The 16,558-nt window shown below is 38.7% G+C and overlaps 2 long non-coding RNA genes across 3 annotated transcripts in view; one reads left to right on the forward strand and one right to left on the reverse strand.

Annotated features, from left to right (window-relative positions):
• LOC104864195 overlaps positions 1 to 6,055 on the reverse strand; it is a 16,021-nt gene extending 9,966 nt beyond the window's left edge. For both annotated transcript variants that reach the window (XR_002025448.2, XR_002025449.2), the window contains exons 1-2: positions 5,944 to 6,055; positions 3,291 to 3,467 (exon numbers count right to left, since the gene is read on the reverse strand). This is a non-coding gene — a long non-coding RNA (uncharacterized LOC104864195). The remainder of the gene's footprint in view (positions 1 to 3,290; positions 3,468 to 5,943) is intronic.
• Positions 1 to 16,558, forward strand: part of LOC117284329 — a 57,262-nt gene that overhangs the window by 39,057 nt on the left and 1,647 nt on the right. The gene's annotated exons all lie outside the window — the stretch shown is intronic.

A 16,558-nucleotide genomic window follows, 5' to 3' on the forward strand; every position in this document is an offset into this window, starting at 1 on the left:
ATATATATATATATATGCTAAGAAATGAGTAGATTATTAAAGCTAGAATAAAAATAATATTTTCCTAGTTTTATTTTTTAATTTATGTTATACATCGGTTCGTTGGTTGGTGGATTTTGTTATGGTAAAGACAGCAAGGTTCAAGGCCCATTGTTCAGGCCACAAGCAGACTGCAGAAAGGTCCCTCACCCGAACCCAGCTCCATAACTGAGCTTTGCATACCAGTATCTTCATTCCAGGGCTTTTGGAAATTAGCTGCTTTCTGGTAGCAATGACTATGGACACACCAGAGAGAGCTAAACTATCTTTTAGAGCAAAAAACTAGACACAGTCTGACTGGGGAGGACGGGGGGTCTGCTTTTAAAATGAGAAAGCTGAAGCCCACAGTTAAATAACTCCCATGAACATGTAGCAAGGACTGACACACATGAAGATCTAATCTGAGCTAATTCTAGAACCTTGAAATGTAACAAAAACTTAGATTTGGAGTGTGTGTTTAACAAAGGTAAACTCAGATATTACCCTTGTTCAGAGTGTGAGACTCAAACATAATTTAAAATATAACTAACAAGTATTTTTTATCACCTAAAAGCTTTAAAACAAGTTACATACAAAAGAAAAGAACAACAGATGCTATCCTCGGAAAGTAATCAAAAATTCCTGCAGGGTAATAATTCCTACTCTCATTCTCAGAAGTGCCACCACACCTACCCTGTTTGCCAGGCTTTTTGTGCTCCTCAGACTATTTCCAACCAAGAGATTGAGACTTCATACATCCAAAACGGGATGGTGGCAACAAAATGTATATGCCGAAGTGTTAAATTAGAAAGGCTTATTTTTCTCACACAGTCACATATGGCACTATGCATATGTAAATACTGGAGATGAATCAGTGCTCAGACCAAACTCCAGATAGCTCTGATACTACAGACTGTAGCACCACAGCCCTCCAAGAAGAGGGCTCTGATGAAAGGGTAAGGGATGCAGGTGCAAACGGAAAATAATTTGGTTGATTGCCTTATCACCATCACTATTTATGAAATACTTCTTAACGTGGCTTCAAGCAGAAACAGAAATGTTTTCAATTTGGAAGTTGAAATTGCCTCAGTCGCAGTTTACCTAAGCTGCCTACCATCACTCAGATAGTAATATGTCTCCTTTTTTTTTTTTTAACATGGCCATCCATCCCTGCCTTTCGTAGCACAGACTATAAAATGACAAGTTAAAATAATAACAACAGGCTTTGATTGTCCCTGGTAGGCTACAACTAAAATGCAAAAACAAAATGAAAAACCATTGGGGGAGGCATTTTCAACTTTCAATACTGTGCAATTCATGTTTAAATTTATCATCTAGATCTCATCTCATGACCTTGAAAAAGCTCAATATTTAAATTGTAAAATGTAAATTCCAGCCCATCTCCCCAAAGCATTCAATGATGAATTATGTGAAGGGAAACATTATACAAAATAGAATGCTCCAGAAACAGGATTTTGTAATTAACCCATATTTTTCCGAACTCCTTTGTGCTTTCTACTCCTGTCATTAGGAATCGTCTAAAAATCAGTTCTTTTCCCAACCTTGGTGTTCAGAATATAACTGAAATTTTCTTGGCTGAATGAATTCACCCCTTGTGGGTTAATCTGGCATTTTGGAGTCAGGCATTAGTCCACGTTACTGCAAGAGTAGAAAGTATAATAGTACATGAGAGTGTTGACACCACAAGCATCCTAGAAGGTGCATTTTTCAATTTTATTCCTGGCACAAACACTTTCTCTTCTGATTGACCCCTTCCTCTAAAAGCCTAAATTAAGGGATGATTGAGTGTGAGTGGGTTAAAAGATGAAGAACATGTCTAGCAAGACTCTCAAAGTCTCAAAGTTCCATTAAGGACCGAACTACTAATACTCTTCATGTTAACCTTCTAAAAAATTATTATTACTGCATATTTGATGTGAACCTTTTTGAAGGCAGTGGTTCTTCTTGTCTCAACCTTACTAGCTTTGCCATAATAATACAAGTGGGTCGTGCTAAGAACTGAACTGTATCACTTCAAAATTCATTTGTTGAAGTCCTGACTACTACTGTGATGGTATTTAGAGATGGGGCCTCTGGGGGGTAATTAGGTTTAGATAAGGTCATGATGGTGGAACCCTCAGAATGAGAGTTGTATAACTATAAGAGAGACAAAAGAGCTGGCTTGCTCTCTGTGACCCAGCACTTGTGCACAGAGGAGGATGTCACATAAGCACACAGAGGGATGACCATGGTCTGCAAACTAGAAGAAAAGACCTTACCAGAACTAACATACTGGCACCCTGATACTGGACTTCAGTCTCCAGAACTGTAAGAAAATAAATTTTTGTTGTTCAAGCCACCAGGTCTCTGGTATTTTGTTATGGCAGAAGCTAAGACAAGTGGACATGCCTATTTTGGGAAACAATGGGCCCTACCATGGCTGGAGATACCACCAGGAGTGCAGACTGTGGGCTGGACATATGTTCACTGCAGTTTTGCTGCACCTGGGCCCTGCTCCTATCTTTCAATTTACACTTACACTCTCCACACCTTCACAGCACATGGTAAGATGACACAGATTAAATGAAGAGATCACTGGCCTCCAGCAAAGAGTAACTTAAGAGAAAAAGAAAACTGCTAAATTCCACTCTAGAAGTCAGGCCTGTCCATTTCCTACTTTGGAAAATCTGATGCGTTCTACTTGGCTCTATATGGTTTCATTAGGTTGGGGCTTATGCAAGTTTGAGATGCAGCGCTCAGTTTACCAGCTGTCCCTGGTCAAAAGTGAAGGCGTTCTCAGACAGCAGTTTCCAATAACCTAACAGTTTTCCCCTGCTGTTAAAAAAAAAAATTAGAAGAATAAAAAGTCAATGCCACGCACAAAGTACAGAGATGGAAATGAAAGCTCTCCCTAGTGCTGCAATATGTTTTTTAATAAAACTGATTTGGATCAATTTGAGATAACTGCTGGGAGTACAAGCTTTTACTTTCAGATACGTCATTTGTTTTCATCTCTGATCTGAGCTCAAAAGGAACACTGCCAGTGTTTTTCCAGTGGTGAGTACAGTTCTAGAAGAGTTAAAATAAGAAACCCTCCCTGCTTAATCTGCCAGAAAACACATGAGAGGAGCAATCAGCTCTGAGAAGAGTTGCTCTGAATGAGGTACGCCTGGCTGCTTCGGGCCATGCTGTTTGTCAGTCTTTGAAAATTCAAGTCATTACCAGATGCTGATCTGCTATAATATTGTGATATTTTATCTGATTACACTTACCTGATTGTGCCTTATCTGCTATTTGCCTTCCCATTCTTCCATGTATATTAAATGCAGGTGCTTTTATTATTCTGAGAGCTCAAAAGTGTTGACTGTTCTGAATATAAATGGGGATATTATATCATTAACTTGCTCCAAAAGCAGGGCCATTCACTGTGTAAATCACATGCCAGGTACCTAGTGGAGACACAATAAACCATAACTTCTTCAGAAAGAAAGCAATGAGGAATGGATAAGGAGATAAAAATTTAAAGCATTGTTAAAGAGGGGTAATCTTCAAAATCCTATTTCAAACTAGCATTTGTTGATAATACAGCCTTTATATTAGAAACATTTTTAAATTCATAAAAAATATTTTTGGGGAGCTGGACAATATGGAATACTATCACTAGTAAGACTGCATTAAAACACGATCAGTGACACACTATGTCTTGTCTAACTTAGGAGAACATTATGAAGGGAGCAGTCCAATCTTTTAGAGAAGTATTCTTTGCTTTGGCAAATATGTTCTTACCCTACCCAGGTGTACTGTTCAAGCAAGGTGAACAAATGGCCAAATGTTCTCAGTACTTGCAGACATTTAAAGGTGAATAATTTAGAATCTGGTCGCAAATTTCAAAGGAAGCAATATGCAGTGAATTAAGGCAGAACTATGACCATGTGCAGCTGCCTAACAGTCTGGAGTTACACGCTCTGCTTAGCTTCCACTGCACTGGCCCCACCAGAAGTTAATCCACAGTTACTTAAGTGGAAAGCATCAGGAAATCCACCTTCAGAGCAAATGTTACGTGAGAATTTAAATGAGCCACTGCTCTCAGTTGGACAGAGTATCAGGCGGCCTGCTCCTCCACCGACGCATGAGACCCCTCCGCTGATGGAGGAGCTGAGATCCAAGCCTCAAGAAGGAACACAGTGACAGTCACTGCCTAAGGAGCAAGGCCGGGGTCGTCTTCTGTCAGATCTGAAGGTGTGAGACTGAAGAGAGCACTCGTGGAGACACCCGGGAACACGAAGAGGGACGCAGCCCCCGGAAGTTGTGGGTTCTGCGCAAGGAGACGGCACGGGCGTGGGCGCTGCTCCTCTCTCCCTCCCGCCTCTCACACAGAAGGACGCCGAAGTCTGCCTTTGCCTTCCTCTCCCTACATCGATGTATGTTTAAGCACCTCTCTGCGTCAGGGTTTCTATTTTATCAGCGGAATCTTTATTCCCTTAAACCACATGACTGAAAACAAAACCTAACTATGGAAAATGATCTCATCGTTTGGGTAGTCCATAGTTTCTCAGAAAAGACATTTAATAGGATTTTCACAAAAATTGATTAAATTTCATGTATTTGTTCATATATAAAAGTAATTTAACTGGATATTACTTTACATTGTTTAGAAGACCTATTCTTAAAAATCTGTAAAAATGAAAAAAAATATATATGCTGAACATAAACATAAATCTATTTCGCCTTTAGACAAAAGCAAAGGAGACTATGTTCTCAGGTCACAGAAAGCAACAGCCATAAAGGGGGAAAAAAAAGATAAATTAGACTCTATCAAAATTTAAAACTTCCAATCATCAAAAGACACCATTAAGAAAATTAGAGGTTTGGGCCGGGGATTTAGCTCAGCGGTTCGGTGGCCTGCCTTGCAAGTGAAAGGACCTGAGTTCAATCCCTGGTACCAAAAAAAGAAAGAAAATTAAAGGTTAGGCATGGTGGTTCCTGCCCGTAAATCCAAGCACTCTGGAAGGCTGAGGCAGGAGGATCCCAAATTTGAGCCAAGAGTAGACTTAGCAAAAACAAACAAACAAACAAACAAGCAGAAATAAGTGAGAATGAGAGCTGGGGATCTAGCTCAGTGGTGCTGCAGCCTGCCTCGCAAATGCAAGGTCCAGAGTTCAATCCCCTGTACCCCCCCCAAAAAAAAGTGGGAATGGACCACCTCTGAGAGAGAGTGGAAGGAGGAGGAGGGGAGGGGAGAGGAAGGAGTGACCGGAGGGAAAAGGAAAAGAGGGAAGCTACAGATTTGGAAAAACCATTGCCAAAACATATATCTAAACAGGACTGTAAACAAGATAAGGAAAAATACAATAACAAAAATACAAACAACCCAAGTAAAAGATAGGCAAAAGATTCAGAGTTAAAAACAAACATGCACCAGCGGCCGAGGATGTAGTTCAGAGGCACCGTGCCTGCCTCACCAGGGCAAGGTCCTGAGTTCCACCCCTGGTACAAAATAAATAAATCAATAAATGCCCCAAGGTATGGTGGTGTACTCAGGAAGGCTAAGGCAGAAGGGCCACAAATTCAAGCTCAGCCTAGGCAATTTAGCAAGTTGGTGAGACCCTGTCTCAAATATTTAAAAATTTAAAAAGGGGATGGGAGTGTGGCTCAGCGAGAAGATACTGGGTTCGTTCTCCAGTACTGCAAAATAGATAAATGAATGAATAAATTAATATGTATGCACACGTGGCCAATGAGCACATGATTCAGTGTCGAACAGCATGCATCACTATTATGCTTGACATCTGGACGTCCCCCCAAAGCTTCATGTATTTAAAGGTGGGATTTTTGAAGGGTGATTGAACCGTGGGGGTGCTAGAGATAAGCGCGATTTTAGACGAGGCAGGGCATTCAAGTGTGAGCCGGTAGGGTATATCTCACTTCCGTGCTCCTCCGTTCACTCTGCTTTCTGGTCACCACGGTATCAGAAGCTTTTCCTCTGCTGTGCCTCTCTGTCCTGCCTTCCTGCCTTGGAGTCAGCCAACTACAGGCTGAAAACTTGAGCCAAAATAAACCTCTTCTCCTTCAAGTGTGGGGGTCAGGTGTTCAGCAACAAGAAAAGTGACTGAGGAAATGAGACTAAAAACAGAAGATACCATTACAGTCACCAGAATGGCCACAGCTGTGGACATCATCCGAAGTGGGCAAAGTGGCAGAGCGCGTGGTTCAACACTGGTGGGGGTAGGGTAACTGTCACAACCGCTGGACAGTTTCTTTCAAAACAAAATGTACACCTTTCCTGTGAATAGCAGCAGTGCCACAAGTAGGTATTTACCCAAGATAAATGAAATATGTTCACCGAAGACTTGTGCAAGAATGTTCACCGTCACTTTATTCAAATGGCCAAAACCAGAAACAATCCCAGTGGCTATCAATAGGAGAAAGGATAAACTGTGATAAGCAATCAAATAAGCACACGAGACAAACATGAATAAATCTCACAAATGCTATACAAAGTGACAGAAGTCTTTCCCCAAGAGGAAATACTGCATGGGATCGCTTACAAAGTGAATTTAAGTGACTATGTATGGTAGCAAACTTCCTGCTTGGTTATCTTATAAGTTTTCAATTATAACTGCAGCAGAGACTTAATTGCTTAGTTCTTAGAAATGCCTCCAACAACATTCAATTTACTAAGCTCCAAAAAGTAGGAATGTCTGCCTTTTTACTGGATTAGAAGTATCTAGCATAGGATAGCTATGATTAGAAGTATCTGGTATAGAATAGGTGATAAGTATTTGTGGAATACACTTTATCACAAATAATTCTTTTTTTTTTGGTACCGGGGATCAAACTCGGGTCCTTGCGCTTGCAAGACAGGAAGTAGAACAAATAATTCTTAATCAGGTGATTTCAATGCTTTCCAAATTGAGATATAATAAAAGCAATACTAATGCTTGTGTCCAAACTGGCCCTAAGCTAAGCATAGATAATGTAAGCTATGTAACTCAATTTATTTGAACATAACTATGGTATATAATAAAACTGAATTCCAATAATTCACGTACTTCATTGATCAAAAATTTAGTTGGGCATCAAAATTATTTGAGTTTTCTAAAAAACAGATTTCTGACAACAGATTCTGATTCAGCAATTCCATTCCTTAGTCTTTAAAGGATCCTCACATAATTTTAGCACATAACTAGGTTTGGCAGTCAATAATCTGATTCATTTCTTTTCAACTACTTCCAATATATCTTCCAAAAAAATGGCAAGAGAAGTAGCCTTGCAGTTTAGTGTGCACAGCAAGCACTATTCAAGTTACACCATTTAGATCACACAACTCTTTCAGGTATTGCTGACCCTACCATACAATTTGGAAAATTGAGTCTAGGCAATCTTAAGTAATCTTGTCCAAATTCATTAGAGATAGCAGTAGAAGAACCAAGACTAGAAACCAGATGGGTCAACAAAGCTACTACAATACCATGAAACTTCCAGTCAATAAGGGGATAAATTTCTGGATAAGTTTATCTAGCATTATAGATAGTAGTAACTTTGATATTTTATAATTTCTTACTTAAATGCCTGCAGCCCCTCAACCAACGTCTTGTTCTAGAGCAGGAATGGCGAACCTTTTAGAGCTTTCAATGGCACAAACAGCCCAATGTAGCAGTCTGCCACTGTTCTAGCATCAGTGATTTCACCCTCTTTATACAGCGTCAAGTTTCTGTGTGTGACAGCGACACAAAGAGACAGAGACAAACTTCTAGGTCTCTGTTCCCTGGGCCTGGACTGCACCTAGACTGCTCCATATTAGATCTTCCAGTCACTCTCCAAGTGATTGCTCCACACTGAGTATTGCAATCTCTCTCTCTCTCTCTCTCTCTCTCTCTCTCTCTCTCTCTCAGACACACACACACACACACACACACACACACACAGAATGTCTAAATACTTGACTATTAAAACATATTTTAAGCAAATCACCATTTGCTTCACTGCTAGAAAAAAGAATTCTTGGTCAGATCAATAAAAAATTACTACCTCTTTCTGATTATCTGGGCTTTAGGTCTCTCGCACTGTTTTTAGGTTTCGAGATTAAGCTCATATAATACAGCTTGCCACACACAGACAAAAAAATGTTTTATTAAAATCTCTGTGTTGCCTATTGTTGTACATACAGTTAGGATCTTCTGTTAAGGAGAGTTGGGAGTGGGAATAAGGTGTTTTGAATTTTAAAATCCCTATCTTTCATTGTGAGTTCATAACAAGGACTTGGAACACCTGAGTATTCTATTCTACACTCTCAAAGTGCCTCTCTTCGCAGAGTGCTCAAGACATCTTTTTGTATATCCTACTCAAAAGACATGTCTCTTAGCCTTGCACTTCATTTACCATCTGAAAGATCAGATCATCCTATGCAAAATTCCTTTTGTGTCCAACTGGCTTCTTTTATTCTAGATATCTCCACTTCAAGAGGTATCGCTGCACATAATGGCCTACTATTATAACACATTGGAGAAATGTAAGCCTTAATCTGATGTAACAGCCTTTGTGATTTTTTTCATTAGCAAATATGAGAAATGCCAAGTAACAAAATAAAACAAAACAAACAACAACAAAAAGGATATTCCTATCAATAGTGCAAGTCCGTAAGCAGGGAGAACACTTTGAAGGAAGCAGCAGATGTCAGAGAGCCATTTGGCTTCATCCAAGACTCTCCATCCCAAGATAGTATTTCTTCTATAGTTGTTTATTCCCCTGTCAAGTGACACACTAAAATAAGAATTGTTTAAAAGAATACCTCGAAGGGATGGGGATGTAGCCCAGTGGCACAGCACCTGCCTGGCAAGCGCAAGGTCCTAAGTTCAATTCTTGGTTCCGGAAAAAAAAAAAAAAAAAAAAAACTGGGTTTTCCAAATGTAAAATTTAAAAACTATACAAAGCATTATAATGAGGCAAACACTATCTGATGATTGTTAAAAATGTGAGATAATTTAAAGCTGTACTTAACTTCTAACCACTTTGCCTTCACCTACCAAAAAGATAATGGCATCTCCCAGACCATTTCTACGAATTTTCTACCAATCTTATTCTTTGCAGAGACGGACAAGTGACTGTAGGGATTAATATAGCTGAAGGTACAAGTCATAGTCACTTGCTTCTTTCTAGCTCCTCCTTGCTCATTCATATAGTTGGGAATGTTGACAAGTTCCAATGAGGGAAACAGAAAGTATTAGACAATATAACCATTAAACTGCCAGCAGTTTTTAGTTCCTGTGGCACACTTACTGGAGAAACATGGCAAGGACTGGCAATGTTTTTAGTTACCAAACTCATGCTTTTAGACAAGTTTATATATCAATTAACTTGCATAAAAGCCTAACTATGCATATATGTGAAATATTAAAGGTGTTGCAAAACAGTCTTATAAATATGCCATAAATGAAACAAAAGGCTGCCAAATATTTAACTGGCAAGGTTTCACTGATGAAATCTGTATTCCTTTCTCATCTCATGACATCATGTTAAGTTAAGCTCATTAAACACTCATGGCAAATTTCTGCGACAGCAAGGTAAGGGGTAAAGTTCCCTAGAAGGGAAACAAGGTCACCCCTCCCCATTTCCCACGTAAAACGCAATGTACCCTTATACACCAAAGCTCAGTTGCTGCCCTGTTAGTCTTCCTTAGTCTGTAAAAATTTCAAGATCTCTAGGGACTCACGGAAATCTAATGGTCTAGGGTAGAAAACACATTGAGTCTTCTTAAAAGTCAAAAGCTGAGTAGCTATTTGCTCACAAACAAACTCATCCATTTAGAGACTGATCTCCGCCAAATGCTCTGTGATTCTGTTACTCTGCTATTTATGAGCAGCGTGGTGGCATCTCAGTTCAGAAATTACCAACCAGTCAGCACTGATGGGTACATATTTCTCATGCTCACTCAGTGGTAAGACACATATATAATAAATTTAGGGAAAACTTTATCTTTTTCAGTTAGAGTCAAAATAACTGCTGATGCCATGATTGGCTACAAAAGCTATTCCTGGGTAAAAGGGAAAACGACCCACTGCAAAAAAGAATTTCAATATTAACCCTCTGACAAGAACAGAAAGGAACTAGTGAGAAAAAAAGAAACTGTTCCATGACTGAGAAAATGTTTCTAAATATTTTTATATTCCTCTAAATTTGTTCCCCAGGGGAAAACAGCAACAGAGTAATGGCCCACATGTCCATTTAATTAAAAAAAAAAAACTTTTAAATCAACTTATTTTACTTTTATGGTTGCAAATAGGAGTTATTAACCATCTGCCTTTGTGTTATTTAAATATTATACAAATAAATGTTATTTTACAACCAGAAAACCTCTTATTCATAGAATTGGATATTTATTCCCCAATAATTTTTCTCTTCTGTTTAATAAGGGCCAAAAGCTGCCATCAATTCAAGTCTTTTTCAAATTCATTACCTACTAGTAAGAAAAACAGACAACAATATAGTATTTCATTGCAAATGAAGAAGGCTTTAAAGAGATTTTTTTTGAATTTACTAACATCATTAATATCCCCTTTTGAGACAATAATTAAGAGGAAAAACTGATGACCTACAGCAAAACTCCCACTGCTGGGGCAAATGAGGGTAACCACCAGATGAGAGCTCCACTAATGTGTGTCTGTAGGCGAATACCCTCCTGCATAAGAACAGAACGTGACTAAGTGAATATTTTACTTTTCCACGTCTTCAAAACACACAATGCGTGTAACTCTGGAATTGTACAGTCATATAAAGAACAGTTATTTGCCATGTTGGACAGAGAATGAAGGAAATATAGGATAAATGAGATACAGAGAAGGCTTGAAAACTTCCAAAGAGACTACATTTTGCCTACATTTATTAAGATTCGACAAACACTCTAAAGAAGAAATGTCAGAATAAACAAGCCAAAGGAAACTTTTCATGGAGAAGAACTCTGATGGCACTGTAAACTCAAGTTATGCATATTACTGTCTTGGGTACTTGTAGCCAAAGGCCAGTGTGATAGGGTCTAAAGTGGCACCCAATGGCCCCACCTTTTATATTCATGGCTTTGTATAATTCCCCCCTTTCAGTACAGGCTGGATCTAGAAAGTCACTTATAATGCACAGGCTACAACAAAAATTAATGCATGTGATAAAATTACTTTGACTCTCATCTTGTTTACCTTTTCCTGCTCTCGATTGTTGACTGTGATAGAAGATAGGTACAATGCTATAAACTGCCCTATGGAGACGCCTACATGACAAAGAACTGACAAAGGGCTTCCTTACCCAACAGTCAGTGAGAAATTCAGGTCTTTCAGTATGAAAAACCACCATGAAAGGAATCCTTCCAAAATCATGTGTGTGAGCTTGGGGGTGGATTCTTTCTCAAGTCCAGCCATCAGTTAAGATCATAGCTCCAAATGACATCTCCCTTGTATCCTTGGGAAAGACCCTGTGCCAGAGAGGCCGATTAATTCCTGACTCACAGAAATTGAGGTTGGTTGCTTTAAGCCACAGAAATTTGGATAATTAGTTACACAGAAATAGATAATACAGCCTGTTTTTAAAGTAACTGAATTGGTCATTAAATTAGTAATTTGTAGGACATTTGAACCTCATCATTGAGGCTGTGCAAATCTTGTAGCGATTCAACTTCTAAATTCCCAAGTGGCTTTAAAGAGCATTATTTCCTTGGGCGGGGGTGGGGGTAAAAATACAGTTTCATGGTAGTTCCCAACCTCTTCTGCAAAGTCTTGAAACAATTTTCCTGTAAAAGATTTAAGCGACACATAAATAACTATTTTAAACAACTCCAATATGGAACTGGAGCTTTGCAGGGATAAACAGTACCTCTGCAACAGTTAAAGAATGTGCCAGGGAAACAAGATTTAGCTTTCAATGATTTCACTTATAAGAAATCTTCTATTCCCCTAAATGTACAGGTACAGAAAAAAAAATAAATAAATGTATTTTGATATGCTGAGAATGTAGCTAAATGGCTAGATGTTTTAAAAAGATGAGCACACAGTAGGGAAAGTTCTTTTTTTTTTTTTCATTATGACATATATCTTAGTTACCTTCTCATTGCTGGGACACACTACCTGACAACCATAATTTAAACAAGAGATTTATTTGGGCTCACAGTTTCTCAAGGTTTCAGTGCAAGGTAGGGCAGCATAGCAGAGGGGAATGGCAGAGGAGAAACACTGCATGGCATGGCAAACAGGAATCAAGGGAGGAGCAGGCCACACCCATTATGACCTACTTTTGCCAACCAGGCTTTATCTCCCAATGTCACACCCAGCTATAAACCTGTCGGTGAACTTAATTCAGTAATGAGTATCACAGACCCACGGACTAATCACCTCCCAAAAGCGCCACCTATAAGCACATGAGGCTTTGAGGGGACATTAGGTATAAACCATAACAACGTGTGTAATATAGGAAAGTCCACAGACCAGAACAGTTGATGGAGTTTTTAAAGAGAACGTAGCAGTATGGCCACCACTCAAATGATGGTGACCCCTTTCTATCTGGCTTCTTTCATTCAGTATTGCATATCTGAAATCCTTCCACACTGCTTGCATGCACCAGTCATTTATTCATACTCACTGCTATATAACATTCCATTATATGAAGTCATTCTACTGCTGATGGATATCTGGGATAGTTCTAAATTTTGGCTTTAAGAATATATTACCATGAGTATTTTATATGTTTCTTCTAATGTAACATAAACACAATTCTAACAAGTACATACCTAGGCATCAAATTGGTACACACGTTATGTTTGTAAAGCTTTAGAAGTTACAGCTAAATAGTTTTCCCAAATATTTGAGTCACTCAAGGTTTAAATTTTAACCATTCTGATAGCACTTTAGTAGTACTTCATTATGATTTTAATTTATAAAGCTCTTATCACCAATAAAGTCAAATACCTTATTTCTCATCCCTTTCAGAAATTTGATTAATCAGTTATCTCCTTCATCCTATAATCTATCTTCTCGTTCTTGTAAAACATATCAAATAAACAATGCAAACAAAGAAACAAACAAAACCCAAGAAATTCCTGGAGTTTCTGGACTGCTAACAGTATTCTATTTCTTAATTGGGATGGTAGTAACACATCTGTTCAATTTATGTTAATTTGTCTTCACTTTATTTGTTTGTTTATTTGTTTGGTTTGGTTTTTTGAGACAGGGTCTCACTATGTAGTTGACAATGACCTGGAACTCACTATGTAGCCCAGGCTGGTCTCGAACTCACAGCGATCCTCCAGCCTCAGCCTCCCGAGTGCTGGGATTACAGGTGTGCGCCACCACACCCAGCTGTCTTCACTTTAAAGACAATCTACAAAGAGCAAAGATAATCATGGTATTGGAACTGTCAGACAGACAAAGATATTTAAGCAGCTATCATGACTATAACTCAATGAAAAAAAATAATGTCTTGTTGAATGAAGAGATAGGTATCTCAACAAATGCATACAAAATATTAAAAAGAACCAAATAATGACTTTGTAATCTAAAAAATACAATGTGAAAAACTAAAAATCACATACAATACATAGTATGGAGCTGAGGTAAAATTTAGATGAATCAGTGAACGAAAAAGTATACAAAATTATCTAGTCTGATGAGACAAAATTTATTTTTAAAAAACAGCTTCAGGGATCTTTGTAACAATATCAAAAGGCCTAATAAATAAGTAACTGGAGTATCGGAAGATCAGGAAAGAAAAAGTAAAACTTACAATGGTAATCAGGGAAAAATGGCATATCACATACAAAGTAACACAATTTTATTTATTTTTTATTTTTTATTTTTTGGCTTTTTGAGACAGGGTCTCACTATGTAGTTGTGACTGCCCTGGAATTCACTGTGCAGTCCAGGCTGGTCTCGAACTCACAGCGATCCTCCTGCCTCAGCCTCCCGAGTGCTGGGATTACAGGCATGCACCACTATGCCTGTCATAACTTACAATTTAAATACTGTGGAATTCCCAGACACTATGAAGGCCAGAAGACAGTGAAACACTTTTTAAGTACTGAAAAAGAGGAGAAAAAAAAAAACAAAACAGAATTCTACATTAAGAATAAAAGAGCCGGGCCAGTGGTATACATCAGGAGTGTGAGGCAGGAGGATCACAGTTGGAGGCCAGCCTGGGCAACTTAGTGAGATCATTGTCTCAAAATAAAAAGAAAAACAGCTGGGGATATAACAGCTCAGTGGTACAGCAGCCCCTGTTCATTCCCCGGAATCTGGGGCAGGGGGTATAGAGTGAAGGTAGCTCCACTTCTGATTCAAATGGAGTAACAGGGCCTGGATTTATTTGTCCACCTGAAACAACCAAAACCAGACAAGACATGTGAACCACGTCTTGAAGGCATTAGCCACTGTATAATAAAAGATAGTGATCTCTTTAAGGCAAGAAATAAGACAAATCCAACAATCGTTTTAATAGCATTCCAGGCCATGGAACAGGGAAAGGAAAACTAGGCAGCGCAAAGGTTACTCCCTAAATTTAAAGAATGAAATTCAGAGTTCAGAAGGAACAGAGTAGCAAGAGGTCTCAGGACAGGGTAGCAAATATGAAAGAGCAACAAAGAAAGAGAACACAAAATCTACTGAGGGTCAATTCAAATATTCAGCCGAGTATTTTTCAAGGCACACATGTGAGGGAGCCGCTAGGACCAAGGAAAGAGCCACTGCAATGGAGGGAAGGGGTCAGTGCTGGCACCCGCACAGGAACAGGAAAAACGGCAGATCAAAGATGTCGACGGCAAGATCTCACCGTTCACATCAAGTGCGGTGAGGAGTACGCAGGAGGGGATTTTAGCTGTGGGAAACAGTCTGCCTGAACACGAGGATGTGTGGTCCTGCCTAACACATCTTAAGACCAAAAAGGGAAAGGATCAGGCTACTTACACGCAAATTAACTGTGCCTCAGTAAAAAGGCTCGTGACTACTTATACGAATAGAAATATCCAGCAGCCAACAAAGTCAAATCCACAATGTGTGTCATTCAAGCAAAAACTGCCAGGCCTATAAACAAACTAGAAAATAGGGCCCATCATGAAACAAGCCCAAACTGCTGCAGCTGCTGGAACACAAAGACTTCTTTTAGAAAAGTTATTATACTGTTTTCTATATGCTCAAAAAGCTAGACATTGAAAATACTAAAAGAAATGCATATTGGGCCAGGGGGCTTTAACTCAGTGTCACTGTGCCTGCCTCAAAAGCACAAGGTCCTGAGTTCAATCCCTGGTACAAAAAAGAAAAAAAAAAAAAAGTGTATCAAATTTCTTAAAATGAAAACCACAATATACAATATGAAAAAAGTATTAGATGGGATTGATTAATGGTAAGCTAGATATAAAAGACTGGTTAACTTTTTATACTACCCATGCGATACGTTAAATTTTATTTTTTTGCTGTACTAGGAATTGAACCCAGGGCCTTGCTCATGCCAAGCATTCTACCACTGAACTACATCCCTGGTACTATTTTTAAATTGTTTTAAAATTTTGAGACAAGGTCTCACTAAATTGTCCAGGCTGGTCTCAAACGTATAATCCTCCTGCCTCAGCTTAAACAGCTAGGGATACAGGCATGCACATTATGTATGTGTAATTCAGTGCCCCCAAGAATAAGAGGACAATAAAAAATATCTGAAGAAATGACTAAACATTTCCCAAATTTGATAAAAAGAGTAAACTCACAAGTCCAATAATCCCAACGAACCCAAAGTTATAGTATAAGAAACATGAAAAAAAAGACAATAAGTCACACTGTAATCATATTGCTCAAACTTAGTGATAAAGCAAATTCTACAGTGTATCTATACAATGGAACATTATTTGGCAATAAACAGGAATGAAGTGTTCTCTGCAGTCAAAGACATGTTATACACAGAGGAATCATGACAGGTAATAGCTCAATGGAAACAGAGTGGAGCAACGTACCGGAACCAAAAAAGAGAGTGACAAGTGTTGGTGAGGTCACTGGATCCGTTATACACTGCTGGTGGGCATGTCAAATGTTGCGGTCATGTGGAAAACCGTTTACCAGATGGCCCAGTAATTCTACCCCTAAATGAACAAGAGAAATGAAAACATGTGTCCATACAGAAACTTCTACATGAATGTTCATAGCAGGATTATTCATAAAAGCCAAAAAAGTAGAGGCAGGGCAAGTGAAGCAAAGCATGCATGTATAAACCAAATGTAGTGCATGTGTACAAAGAAATGTTTTGGGCAATAAAAAGGAATGAAGTCCTAATACATGTGACAACATGGGTAAACCTTGAAAATAAGCTAGACACAAAAGGCCACCTATTGTCACATTCTCTTTAAATTATAAGCTTTTTTTTTTATTATAAACTGGTCTTCACATTCCCTTTATATGAAATTCCAGAGTAGGCAAATCTAGAGAGAAAAGGGCCGGGGATTTAGCTCAGCAGTTCGGTGGCCTGCCTTGCAAGAACAAGGACCCAAGTTCAATCCCTGGTACAAAAAAAAAAAAAAAAAAAT

Source organism: Fukomys damarensis, unplaced genomic scaffold (genome assembly GCF_012274545.1).
Source record: "Fukomys damarensis isolate Sample0158 unplaced genomic scaffold, DMR_v1.0_HiC HiC_scaffold_36, whole genome shotgun sequence".
In the NCBI taxonomy this organism is placed as follows: domain Eukaryota; kingdom Metazoa; phylum Chordata; class Mammalia; order Rodentia; family Bathyergidae; genus Fukomys; species Fukomys damarensis.